The sequence below is a fragment of the Rhinoderma darwinii genome, chromosome 13 (genome assembly GCF_050947455.1).
Source record: "Rhinoderma darwinii isolate aRhiDar2 chromosome 13, aRhiDar2.hap1, whole genome shotgun sequence".
Taxonomy (NCBI): Eukaryota; Metazoa; Chordata; class Amphibia; order Anura; family Rhinodermatidae; genus Rhinoderma; species Rhinoderma darwinii.
This window is the reverse complement of record NC_134699.1, coordinates 4,445,719-4,458,381: the sequence shown is the minus strand read 5'-3', so window position 1 is coordinate 4,458,381 and position 12,663 is coordinate 4,445,719. Positions and strand designations below refer to the sequence as shown.

The window sequence follows — 12,663 nt, the reverse complement described above, 5'->3', positions numbered from 1 at the left end:
GCGCCGATCACATCATGTACAAGATAGGGCACTTATAATGTGGTGACAGAGACTCTTTATTACTAGGACCACTGTTATCTACATTCCAGCCCCGATCACATCATGTACAAGATAGGGCACTTATAATGTGGTGACAGGGACGCTTTATTACTAGGACCACTGTTCTCTACATTACAGCACCGGTCACATCATGTACAAGAGAGGCCACTTATAATGTGGTGACAGAGACTCTTTATTACTAGGACCACTGTTATCTACATTACAGCGCCGATCACATCATGTACAAGATAGGGCACTTATAATGTGGGGACAGAGCCTCTTTATTACTAGGACCACTGTTCTCTACATTATATCGCCGATCACATCATGTACAATGTAGGACACTTATAATGTGGTGACAGCCTCTTTATTACTAGGACCACTGTTCTCTACATTACAGCACCGATCACATCATGTACAAGATAGGCCACTTATAATGTGGGGACAGAGCCTCTTTAAAGAGGACATACACCTTACATAGCTGTGGGGACAATGCTTGTTCTGCCGACAACTATTCCTCTCGACCCCCCCCTATATACTCATTGGGAGGGGGAGATAATCCCCAGTCAGACACCTTTGGTGGCAGTTTATCTCCCTTGAGAGCACAAAGATTGTGAATGTTGAAATCCAAACTGCCCGACCGTTCTTTGCCGCGACGTCTGCCGGTGGGGTAGAGTCGGGACACCCCCATCCACATTAGATGGTCAGCCGATCCTGCTGAAATAGACAGGCAAGGGCCGACATTCATCCATTGTGTATTTCCACCTTAAATCCCATCTCCAGGACTTCTCTCATGCTGCACCTTCCTATGTCTCTACTTTTTTGTACCATGATCCTTTACTCAGAAGACGAGCCGTTGCCTGCCTATATTATTTTAGGCGTGATTCTCCTTTAAGAAGCCCCCTCCCTCCACCCCAGAAATATACAAGAAATAGATGAAGTTGTTGTTTATGTTAGGGGTTCACCGGATGACGAGCGGTCCTCAGAGCGAGCGCGCAGCTGACATCTCTCCCAGGACTCCGAAGCTGGGAAGAATCCCTGAAACTTCCTGTCTGTCCTGTGTGACCCCCGACAATCCCACAGTCAGAGCGCCCCTCAGATCCGACGCCGCGCCCTGCAGAATGCCCCTATCACACTAATAGCCAATGAAATGTACCCTCCTGGGGTAGAGGAGAGGCACTATTAGGCTAGAGAGTTGCAGGGCTCGAAATGCGTGAGGGGCTTCTAACAGGTTTTACAGTTTAATTTGAATAAATCGCAATTATTGACCATTTCAAGATCTCTGCTTGCTGTTAGTACAGACCTAATACTTCTCACAGCTGAGGGTTTGTTACAATTGTATCGTCTAGACAATTCTCTGTGAACTAAACTCCTCAGCTGCACAAATCTCTCTGCTGTCCTAATAGTTTGTTACAATGTGTCAGTTCAGGTAAGTGCATCAGTCAATACTGTTTAGCTCCCAGAGGATTGTGTAGATTAGATAAGAGCAGTACCAAATCCTCAACTGTGAGCAGGACTAGGTCGCAGCAGGTTTTCAGCCTGTAAACAATTATTGCCCCAATTCGCTGACAGCAAGCAGTGATCTTCAAAATGGCGAGGAATTGAAACACAAAGTCTAATCGAACGTTGAAACTTTTTATAGGACCGCGATGAAGCGTGAATAAGGCTCAGTTCTTTTCTGCATCGTGCCGTCCATTTATAATAGAAGTCACCGCACTCTGCCGGATCCGTGGGTGACAACCACTGACGCCCGGAGCACCCAGGAGGGGGAAGTGGTCACCCAGCTTTGCAATAACCCTGAATGACATTAACATATTTTCCAATATACAGAATGACGTCCCCTCCAGGGCTCTCACTTGTAACGCTCTTAGTAAAGTCAGCCATTGATCTGACGGTCATGCGGTAACGTGACATACAAGCGGTTAATTGCTCCCGTGCTATGAGCCCCCACCTCAGACATGTGGCCCCAGCCCCTCGGACTCCGCAGGTCACTCATCCCTCCAGGCTCCTCTTCATTTACCGGATTAAATGCAACAATCAGCGACTTTGTGCCGGTGACCACCCCGGGCTCCCGATCCCCGCACGCTGCCTCGTTATGGAGCCTTTGTCCCTCATTAATTAACCCCACGTGGACCTTTAATCCCATTGTCATGCAGTAAAAAGCCCTAATCCGTGCGCAATTTTCTAAATTAAAACCTAACGAGACGTAAAAGCTGCGACGTGATTGGATAAGAGGAGACCTGACTGTGACAATGTAACGGAATGTCTGCTCGGACAACCTCCTCGTATGTTATAATAGAGGGGGGTCCCTGCAGTGCCGCTCCTGGGAAAGTGATCATTTAATGGGGGGGGGACCCAGTTACTTGTGAGGGTCCCAACTGTAGGACCTTCTTAAAATAGCTAGTGACTGGGGGAACTCATAAAAGTGTCTGATAATCCGGAACCGGTTCTGCAAAATACTCGGAAAATTGGGTGATAACCAATATGGCCGCCATTACAGCGTAGACAGGGGTTGTCACCCAGCTTTACGGAGGTCCTGTAGGGCATGTTTTCCTCTGTACCAGACGTTATATGGCCATGGAAGCTGTAATGGCGGACATAGTGGTTGTCACAGGTTTTTATACCTTTGTCGGTGATGGAGAGGACGGTGAATGTGAGGAGATCTGTGTGTGAGGTGGTAATCAGCGCCATCACCTGCCGTCAGCCCCCACGTGGGGCCGCACAATGTGAGCTCCTCTATCTACAAGAGTGGCCATCTGCATATGAATGGGGCAATCTCTCCGTGACCCTCACAGGACCCCCAGCTCCGAGCGCCGCAGCCCCCAATACACAGTGATGAGAGGAGGAGGAAGAGAGTCACTAATGTGCCGCATCCTGCTGCATCTGCGTCTGACGCCATTATTGGGCCCTGTTCACATTACGATTTTTTCTGACGTTTATGCTAAACGTGTCCATAGGATTACATGAGGCCGACCGGGGCCAAAAGAGCGTCGTCCTGTGCTCTGTCAGGCCGGGGCGTCGGTATACCTTTTTTTCTAGGTATGAATAGCGTTGTAGACTACGCCCCCCCAACAGGGTCCTGAAAGAAACCCACACAGCGCAGTATCCGTTTTTAAACATGAGAACCTATGGGTGAGGTACGGCATCTGTATGGCATCTGTCACAGGTATCCATTTACCGTATACGTCACGAAAATATATATAACGTATCCCATAATAGTCTGAGTGACGGACGCCACTGCTAAGCATCCATCACAGCCTACATTTATACGTCGGGAGCTTATCCCGGTGTATACGCTAAACGTAGGCAAAAGACGTGACGTGAACATAACCTAAATGGGAGGCAGAACGTGCACACGTACGGATATACCCAGGATACAGGGTCTGTAACCCATAGCAACCAGACCTGTAACCCATAGCATCCAGACCTGTAACCCATAGAAACCAGACCTGTAACCCATAGAAACCAGACCTGTAACCCATAGCAGCCAGACCTGTAACCCATAGCAGCCAGACCTGTAACCCATAGCAGCCAGACCTGTAACCCATAGCAGCCAGACCTGTAACCCATAGAAACCAGACCTGTAACCCATAGCATCCAGACCTGTAACCCATAGCAACCAGACCTGTAACCCATAGCAGCCAGACCTGTAACCCATAGCAGCCAGACCTGTAACCCATAGCAGCCAGACCTGTAACCCATAGCAACCAGCCTGTAACTCATAGCAGCCAGACAGGATATGTAATCTATGGCAACCAGGAGGGATCTGTAACCCATAGCATCCAGACCTGTAACCCATAGCATCCAGACCTGTAACCCATAGCAACCAGACCTGTAACCCATAGAAACCAGACCTGTAACCCATAGAAACCAGACCTGTAACCCATAGCAGCCAGACCTGTCACTTATAGCAGCCAGACCTGTAACCCATAGAAACCAGACCTGTAACCCATAGCAGCCAGACCTGTAACCCATAGCAGCCAGACCTGTAATCCATAGCAGCCAGACCTGTAACCCATAGAAACCAGACCTGTAACCCATAGCAGCCAGACCTGTAACCCATAGCAGCCAGACCTGTAATCCATAGCAGCCAGACCTGTAACCCATAGAAACCAGACCTGTAACCCATAGCAGCCAGACCTGTAACCCATAGCAGCCAGACCTGTAATCCATAGCAGCCAGACCTGTAACCCATAGAAACCAGACCTGTAACCCATAGCATCCAGACCTGTAACCCATAGCAGCCAGACCTGTAACCCATAGCATCCAGACCTGTAACCCATAGCAGCCAGACCTGTAACCCATAGCAACCAGCCTGTAACTCATAGCAGCCAGACAGGATATGTAATCTATGGCAACCAGGAGGGATCTGTAACCCATAGCAACCAGACCTGTAACCCATGGCAAACAGAGAGGATATGTAATCCATGGCAACCAGGAGGGATCTGTCACCCATATCAACTAGACGGGATATGTAACCCAAGGCAATCACACAGGATCTGTAACCATAGCAACCAGATGGAATCTGTAATACATAGCAACTAGACAGGATCTGTAACCAAGAGAAACCAAACAGGATCTGTTACCCATAGCAACCAGATGGGATTGGTCATTCATTGCGACCAGATGGAATCTGTAACCCATGGCAACCAAGCACAAAACAAGCAGCACTAATTATAGATAACCCGTGAATTATATATGATCTGTAAGCCATAGCAACCAGAGTATATCAAGTATGTGTATCCAAGTAATGACCGTCAATCCATGGCAACTAAGTTCTGTAACCATTAGCAACCAGAGAGCCAGGAACTCCGTATCTGTAACTCATAGCAACAAGGTCCATATGGGTAAAGTAATATATAGTCTGCAGCCAATAGAAACCATAGCAACCAAGCAGAGAACAAGTAGCATTGGTGGTCAGTAACCCACGGCAACTAACATATAGGATCTGTAACCCGTAGTAACCCCTGACCCGATGAATTTTCAGAGGCCCTGGAGTATTAATAAATGTTATTTGTCTCCATAGCAACCAAACCCAGAGGAGATGCCAATGAAGTCCCATCATGGACGTGGCCCCAGCGTGGCGCTCTGGAATATTCCGTGGCCCTCAGAAGCTATGAAATTCGCTCAGATGGCTCGTGAGGTCATTCCAGGTAAATCATATTTGGCCCATGATGACTGAAATACTCAGACGACCCCTCAATTGTTACCCACTGGTGTCCTGCCGATATATCGCGTGATCGTTCTGTTAACCCTTTCACTGCCCATTATAAATCGTGAGAACGAAATCGCCCATCCCCTTAAAATCATCCTACACCTTCATCAAGAATAAGCGGCTGCCGGGCATCTCTGACGCCGCTTATCATGGAAACGACGGCGTCAGATGGGTAAAAATCTGCCGGGCACCACAGACAATAGATCGCCCCGACATGCGCCCTCATCGGTCGGCGTCTTTCCCTTTCATGTCTGGGTGTTATTGCCGCATTGTGTTCAGCATTAGGTGATTTAGAGCGTAAAGGCATTTTGGGGGCAGAAGACCCATCCCCTCCCCCCAGCCCCCTGCAGAAACTGGTGGAGACCGGTCCGAGTCACCTGAGGTCACCACACGACAAGTGTCAGTCATCAAGATCTGGACATCACTCTGAGGACGCCATTAACAGCTCCAGTGTCGCTACAATAACAACAGTCACAAGAAGGTCACAAGCGCCACTTCTACCGCAGCGAGAAACCAGCGTGTGTATGTTTTCGTTGGGGGTCTCTGACAAACAATATGGCCGCCCCCCCACCCACCCACCCAGCTTTCTTAGGCCACGTTCACACCTATACCTGGCCAGAAAAAATACGATAACATGGTGTTACCGCGGTTACCCGTAGTGGCGAGATTGCGATAAAACCATAATGATTATCTGATGATTGGCTCCTGATCTCCTCCGCCACCAGACCTATGTATAACGAGACTAGATACGTCCTACAGGACTGGAGGAAAGCTGGGTGACTACCACTGGGGGACCTGTAGTGGCGGCCAAATTGGTTGTCACCGAACTTTCCCTGATAGAGAAATAACTCAAATCTTTTTGCTACTCGGTGCAGAAGGACGACTCATATTTATGGGGAATTTTCTGATTTTCGGGAGAAGTTCCTTTATTTCAGTGACTGGACATGAGGTGCGGTTAATAAATAACCCTGAACCTCCTCGCTGACAGTCGATCGCCTCTGCTTCCTGCCCCTTTAAATACACAGCCTAATTTATGGTGCCCCAGGGGTGACGAGGAAGCCCTCCCCGAGATCACAGGCGGCGGGTTATAGGAGGAGCGCTGGGGACGTGCGGACGTTTCTCACAATTAAAAATGATTGTCCTGAGATCAATGCCGCAGAGCCACAAAGTGCCACGTATTCCGGTGAGGGGGAATTCCTAAACCTGGCATACTGGTCATATCTGCCTCCGCTTAGTACCCAAAACTCACACTGGCCGCTCCGGCTGTACACAATGCCCACTACATGTAACCACAGGCCACCCTACAAGCTACCTCTAGCCACAATTCACAAAGCCCATCCGGCTGTGTCAACCCTGTGAAGTCCAATTTCATCGACCCCGCTGCCAACCCCATAGAGTCCAAAATTCACAAAGCCCACAATGCCATTTATACGGCATTCATAGACCCCGACTAACAGTTTTATTGTTGGTCATCCTGAAACTCCAGACCCAATACAGGATTATACTGGATTCTGTACGACGGGCAGGCCTTTGAAGGTGCCTCATACGATACCCTCTGCTGGTGCCCCCCTTCAATAATGTGTACTGCCATACAGTGTACTAATAACTGTGCTATTCAGTATAGTGTCCATACTACCATACACAGCAAAAATAATACCACCATACGCTGCAGAAATAATACCACCATATAGTGCAAAAATAATACCACCATACACTGCAGAAATAATACCACCATATAGTGCAAAAATAATACCACCATACAGTACAGATATAATACCATACACAGCAAAAATAATACCACCCTACAGTACAGATATACTACCATACACAGCAAAAATAATACCACCCTACAGTACAGATATACCACCATACACAGCAAAAATAATACCACCATACGCTGCAGAAATAATACCACCATACGCTGCAGAAATAATACCACCATACAGTACAGAAATAATACCACCATACAGTGCAGCAATAATACCACCATATACTGCTCACATAATACCACCATACACTGCAGAAATAATACCACCATACACTGCAGCAATAATACCACCATACACTGCAGAAATAATACCACCATACACTGCAGAAATAATACCACCATACGCTGCAGAAATAATACCACCATACAGTACAGAAATAATACCACCATACACTGCAGAAATAATACCACCATACAGTACAGATATAATACCACCATACAGTACAGATATAATACCACCATACACTGCAGAAATAATACCACCATACACTGCAGAAATAATACCACCATACAGTACAGATATAATACCACCATACACTGCAAAAATAATACCACCATACAGTACAGATATAATACCACCATACAGTACAGATATAATACCACCATACAGTACAGATATAATACCACCATACAGTACAGATATAATACTACCATACGCTGCAGAAATAATACCATCATACAGTGCAGAAATAATACCACCATACACTGCAGAAATAATACCACCATATAGTGCAGAAATAATACCACCATACACTGCAGCAATAATACCACCATACACTGCAGAAATAATACCACCATACAGTACAGATATAATACCACCATACACTGCAGAAATAATACCACCATACAGTACAGAAATAATACCACCATACAGTACAGATATAATACCACCATACAGTACAGATATAATACTACCATACGCTGCAGAAATAATACCATCATACAGTGCAGAAATAATACCACCATACACTGCAGAAATAATACCACCATACAGTGCAGAAATAATACCACCATACAGTGCAGAAATAATACCACCATACAGTGCAGAAATAATACCACCATACAGTACAGAAATAATACCACCATACACTGCAGCAATAATACCACCATACACTGCAGCAATAATACCACCATACAGTGCAGAAATAATACCACCATACAGTGCAGAAATAATACCACCATACAGTACAGATATAATACCACCATACACTGCAGCAATAATACCACCATACAGTGGAGAAATAATACCACCATACAGTGCAGAAATAATACCACCATACAGTGCAGAAATAATACCACCATACAGTACAGAAATAATACCACCATACAGTACAGAAATAATACCACCATACAGTACAGAAATAATACTACCATACACTGCAGCAATAATACCACCATACAGTGCAGAAATAATACCACCATACACTGCAGAAATAATACCACCATACACTGCAGAAATAATACCACCATACAGTACAGATATAATACCACCATACACTGCAAAAATAATACCACCATACAGTACAGATATAATACCACCATACAGTACAGATATAATACCACCATACAGTACAGATATAATACTACCATACGCTGCAGAAATAATACCACCATACAGTGCAGAAATAATACCACCATACACTGCAGAAATAATACCACCATACACTGCAAAAATAATACCACCATACAGTGCAGAAATAATACCACCATACACTGCAGCAATAATACCACCATACAGTGCAGAAATAATACCACCATACAGTGCAGAAATAATACCACCATACAGTGCAGAAATAATACCACCATACAGTACAGATATAATACCACCATACACTGCAGCAATAATACCACCATACAGTGCAGAAATAATACCACCATACAGTGCAGAAATAATACCACCATACAGTGCAGAAATAATACCACCATACAGTACAGAAATAATACCACCATACAGTACAGAAATAATACCACCATACAGTACAGAAATAATACTACCATACACTGCAGAAATAATACCACCATACACTGCAGAAATAATACCACCATACAGTGCAGAAATAATACCACCATACAGTGCAGAAATAATACCACCATACAGTACAGATATAATACCACCATACACTGCAGCAATAATACCACCATACAGTGCAGAAATAATACCACCATACACTGCAGCAATAATACCACCATACACTGCAGAAATAATACCACCATACACTGCTCATATAATACCACCATACACTGCAGCAATAATACCACCATACACTGCAGCAATAATACCACCATACACTGCAGAAATAATACCACCATACAGTGCAGAAATAATACCACCATACAGTGCAGAAATAATACCACCATACAGTGCAGAAATAATACCACCATACAGTACAGAAATAATACCACCATACACTGCAGCAATAATACCACCATACACTGCAGCAATAATACCACCATACAGTGCAGAAATAATACCACCATACAGTGCAGAAATAATACCACCATACAGTACAGATATAATACCACCATACACTGCAGCAATAATACCACCATACAGTGCAGAAATAATACCACCATACAGTGCAGAAATAATACCACCATACAGTGCAGAAATAATACCACCATACAGTACAGAAATAATACCACCATACAGTACAGAAATAATACCACCATACAGTACAGAAATAATACTACCATACACTGCAGCAATAATACCACCATACAGTGCAGAAATAATACCACCATACACTGCAGCAATAATACCACCATACACTGCAGAAATAATACCACCATACACTGCTCATATAATACCACCATACACTGCAGCAATAATACCACCATACACTGCAGCAATAATACCACCATACACTGCAGAAATAATACCACCATACAGTGCAGAAATAATACCACCATACACTGCAGCAATAATACCACCATACACTGCAGCAATAATACCACCATACACTGCAGAAATAATACCACCATACAGTGCAGAAATAATACCACCATACAGTGCAGAAATAATACCACCATACACTGCAGCAATAATACCACCATACAGTACAGAAATAATACCATCATACACTGCAGCAATAATACCACCATACACTGCAGCAATAATACCACCATACACTGCAGAAATAATACCACCATACACTGCAGCAATAATACCACCATACACTGCAGAAATAATACCACCACAAAGTGACCAAATAAAAGCTCCATACAAAAAGTAATCCAATAACTGCTCTATAAAAATAATATTAAAATACATAATGGTCACAAGCTGCGGGTGCCAGGCCATCTTTGGCGCCACCTTCAGCAGGAGTGGCTGACGCGCGCTGGGCACAGGCTGCACACCCCTAAGCCAGGCCTGTTTATAGGTAAGACATAGTAACATAGTATCACAGCTGGGAATGTTGACATTGGATGTATCTGCACGCTGCTATAATGCGTACAGTTCGCAAAGTGGAACCAGTCGTACATGACCGTTTTGATGGTCGCGATCGCAGATCTTCAGTGATGGGAAGAACTTGAATCATAAGATCCAAAAATTGTTGTGTTTAATTGCAAATCGCACGGATTATAAAAGCGTATAAGTGCACCTCTGCAGTCTGACAACCCCCACCGTATGAGCAGCCTGTATTCTGCAGTCCCCGGTCACTCCCTGTAACCGATAATGCAACCCGCATCCTGAAATCCTGGGAAAATGTGCGAATTCTTCAGCTAGTGATCTAGTAATGGTTTCCAGCTGTGGCGGCTTCCCACGTCCACCTGGTCGGACGCAGCGTGAGATCATCTGACCGAGACCTCGGCCCTTTAAATATGACAGCTGTATATGGGTGACACATGTTACGTTATAGAGTACGCCCGATACAGAGACTTATAATAACACAATACTGGATGCAGGCACGTGACCTGTTAAAGGGCCAGTGTCCCATCTTCTCCTAAACAAATCAAGGCCAACTAAGAGAAGACATGATAAAATATAAGAACTCTGATCCATATACTCTTAAAGGGACAGTAACTTTAAAGTGCAGAAGCATCAGAAGAGGAGAAATTGTTAGAGGAAGAGTTTCCGGCTTCTCACATACATTTTACCTACTAATTCTCTATAATAAAATACAGATATCTGGAAGATGCCCTTAAAGGGGCAGTTACCACAAAGTAATCAGCTTATACCAATACGGGAGTGTTATAAGTGGAGCGGCCGATTTCAGTCCCATATAGGATGTAAATGTCTCTGGACTGATATAAAGTAGTGATCATGGGGGGCAGGGAGGTTTCTACACTTCCTGTCACTTTTCCCACACTCCAGTCAGCCTCTCTTCAGCTAGAAATGGCTGATAACAGAGAGCAACATATGACTATAATTGCTTTTCATGGAGGCTTCACACGTGTCCTACGTTTTTTTCTTACGGACACATCACTGCGGTGTGACAGAAATTAGATTGCACGCTCTGCTGCCCAGAGAAGTGACACAGGATAAAAATCAATATAAAAATCCATTAGACTGACGGACGGCATTTTTTGCATGCCCAGCGGCACTGTCACCCCCCGGTGAGTCAGGTAGGGGGCAGTTCCTCCAGGATGTCGCTGCATGTGTCACAGATCTGCCTTCATTCCTCAATTCTAAATATAAAGGAGTTTCTGCTTCACTTGCAGAAAAAAACTCATCTAATAAATAACCTTTTCCCTCTTAGAAAATCTAAAATGTTCAAGACACGATGGACTGTGCAACAAAAAGGAAACAAAAAACGAAATACACTGCAGGAAAACGCACTTTCACGTGAAACTTTAGGTCGCGCCATCAGGTTTTCCGCCTCTGTGCGATAATTAACCCTTACTCGTCTGCACAATTCAATGCAATGCACATATAAAGAATATACAAAAAGTCAAGAATGTTGCCGAAAAAAAAGAAACAACATTGCCGGATGCCCATAGGCTCCATTAATTTCTATAGGAGTCCTGGACCCCTATGCAATCTCTCTACTGGAGTCACCCCCAAATTTTACATACTATCTATAGCACTGCTGGCCTCTTATGGGGCAGAGAGACCATTGGGACCAAGGCTCTTTACCCCCCTACAGCTACATGACTGTCTATCAATAAAGTAGATGATACAAAGTCGCGCTATGGTGACAACGCAATCATTACGACCAACGCAAATCTGTGGTCATCAACGATCAAGGATTTCCCATGTGGTTTTGTGATACAAAATAATTTCCCAAGGAATCTGAATCTGCATCTGCACCAGAACCTCTGCTGTTGGTGCATTGACCGTTCCAGTAATGAATACACATTGTAACATTCCTCTGATCTGAATCTGAGTGTCTATGGCCGGTTCCAAATGATATTATTCTGATACTTTATATCATTGGTCTGTAACCTGTAACAGCCGTTGTGCAACTACAACTCCCAGGATGCCCTGGCTAGTAGGAGATGTTGGGAGTTGCCAGTTCTGTGTATTATAGAGAAGGATATGAAAATAACATGGGCTTTTTTTTTGTTTGTTTTTCCAAAAGCTCAAAATGTTTAAAAAACAAATAAGCAGGAAAATAATAAGTGTTACAAATGATAATAGTAAATAAATAATGCAAAAGTCTAATAAAATAATAATAATAATAATAATAAAAAATATACA

General features: G+C 44.3%; 1 protein-coding gene across 3 annotated transcripts in view; it reads left to right on the top strand.

The window, feature by feature from the left end:
* AURKA (aurora kinase A) overlaps positions 1 to 12,663 on the top strand; it is a 124,230-nt gene that overhangs the window by 37,447 nt on the left and 74,120 nt on the right. For all 3 annotated transcript variants that reach the window (XM_075845646.1, XM_075845645.1, XM_075845644.1), the window contains exon 3: positions 5,066 to 5,192. The gene's annotated coding sequence lies outside the window, so the exon portion shown is untranslated. The remainder of the gene's footprint in view (positions 1 to 5,065; positions 5,193 to 12,663) is intronic.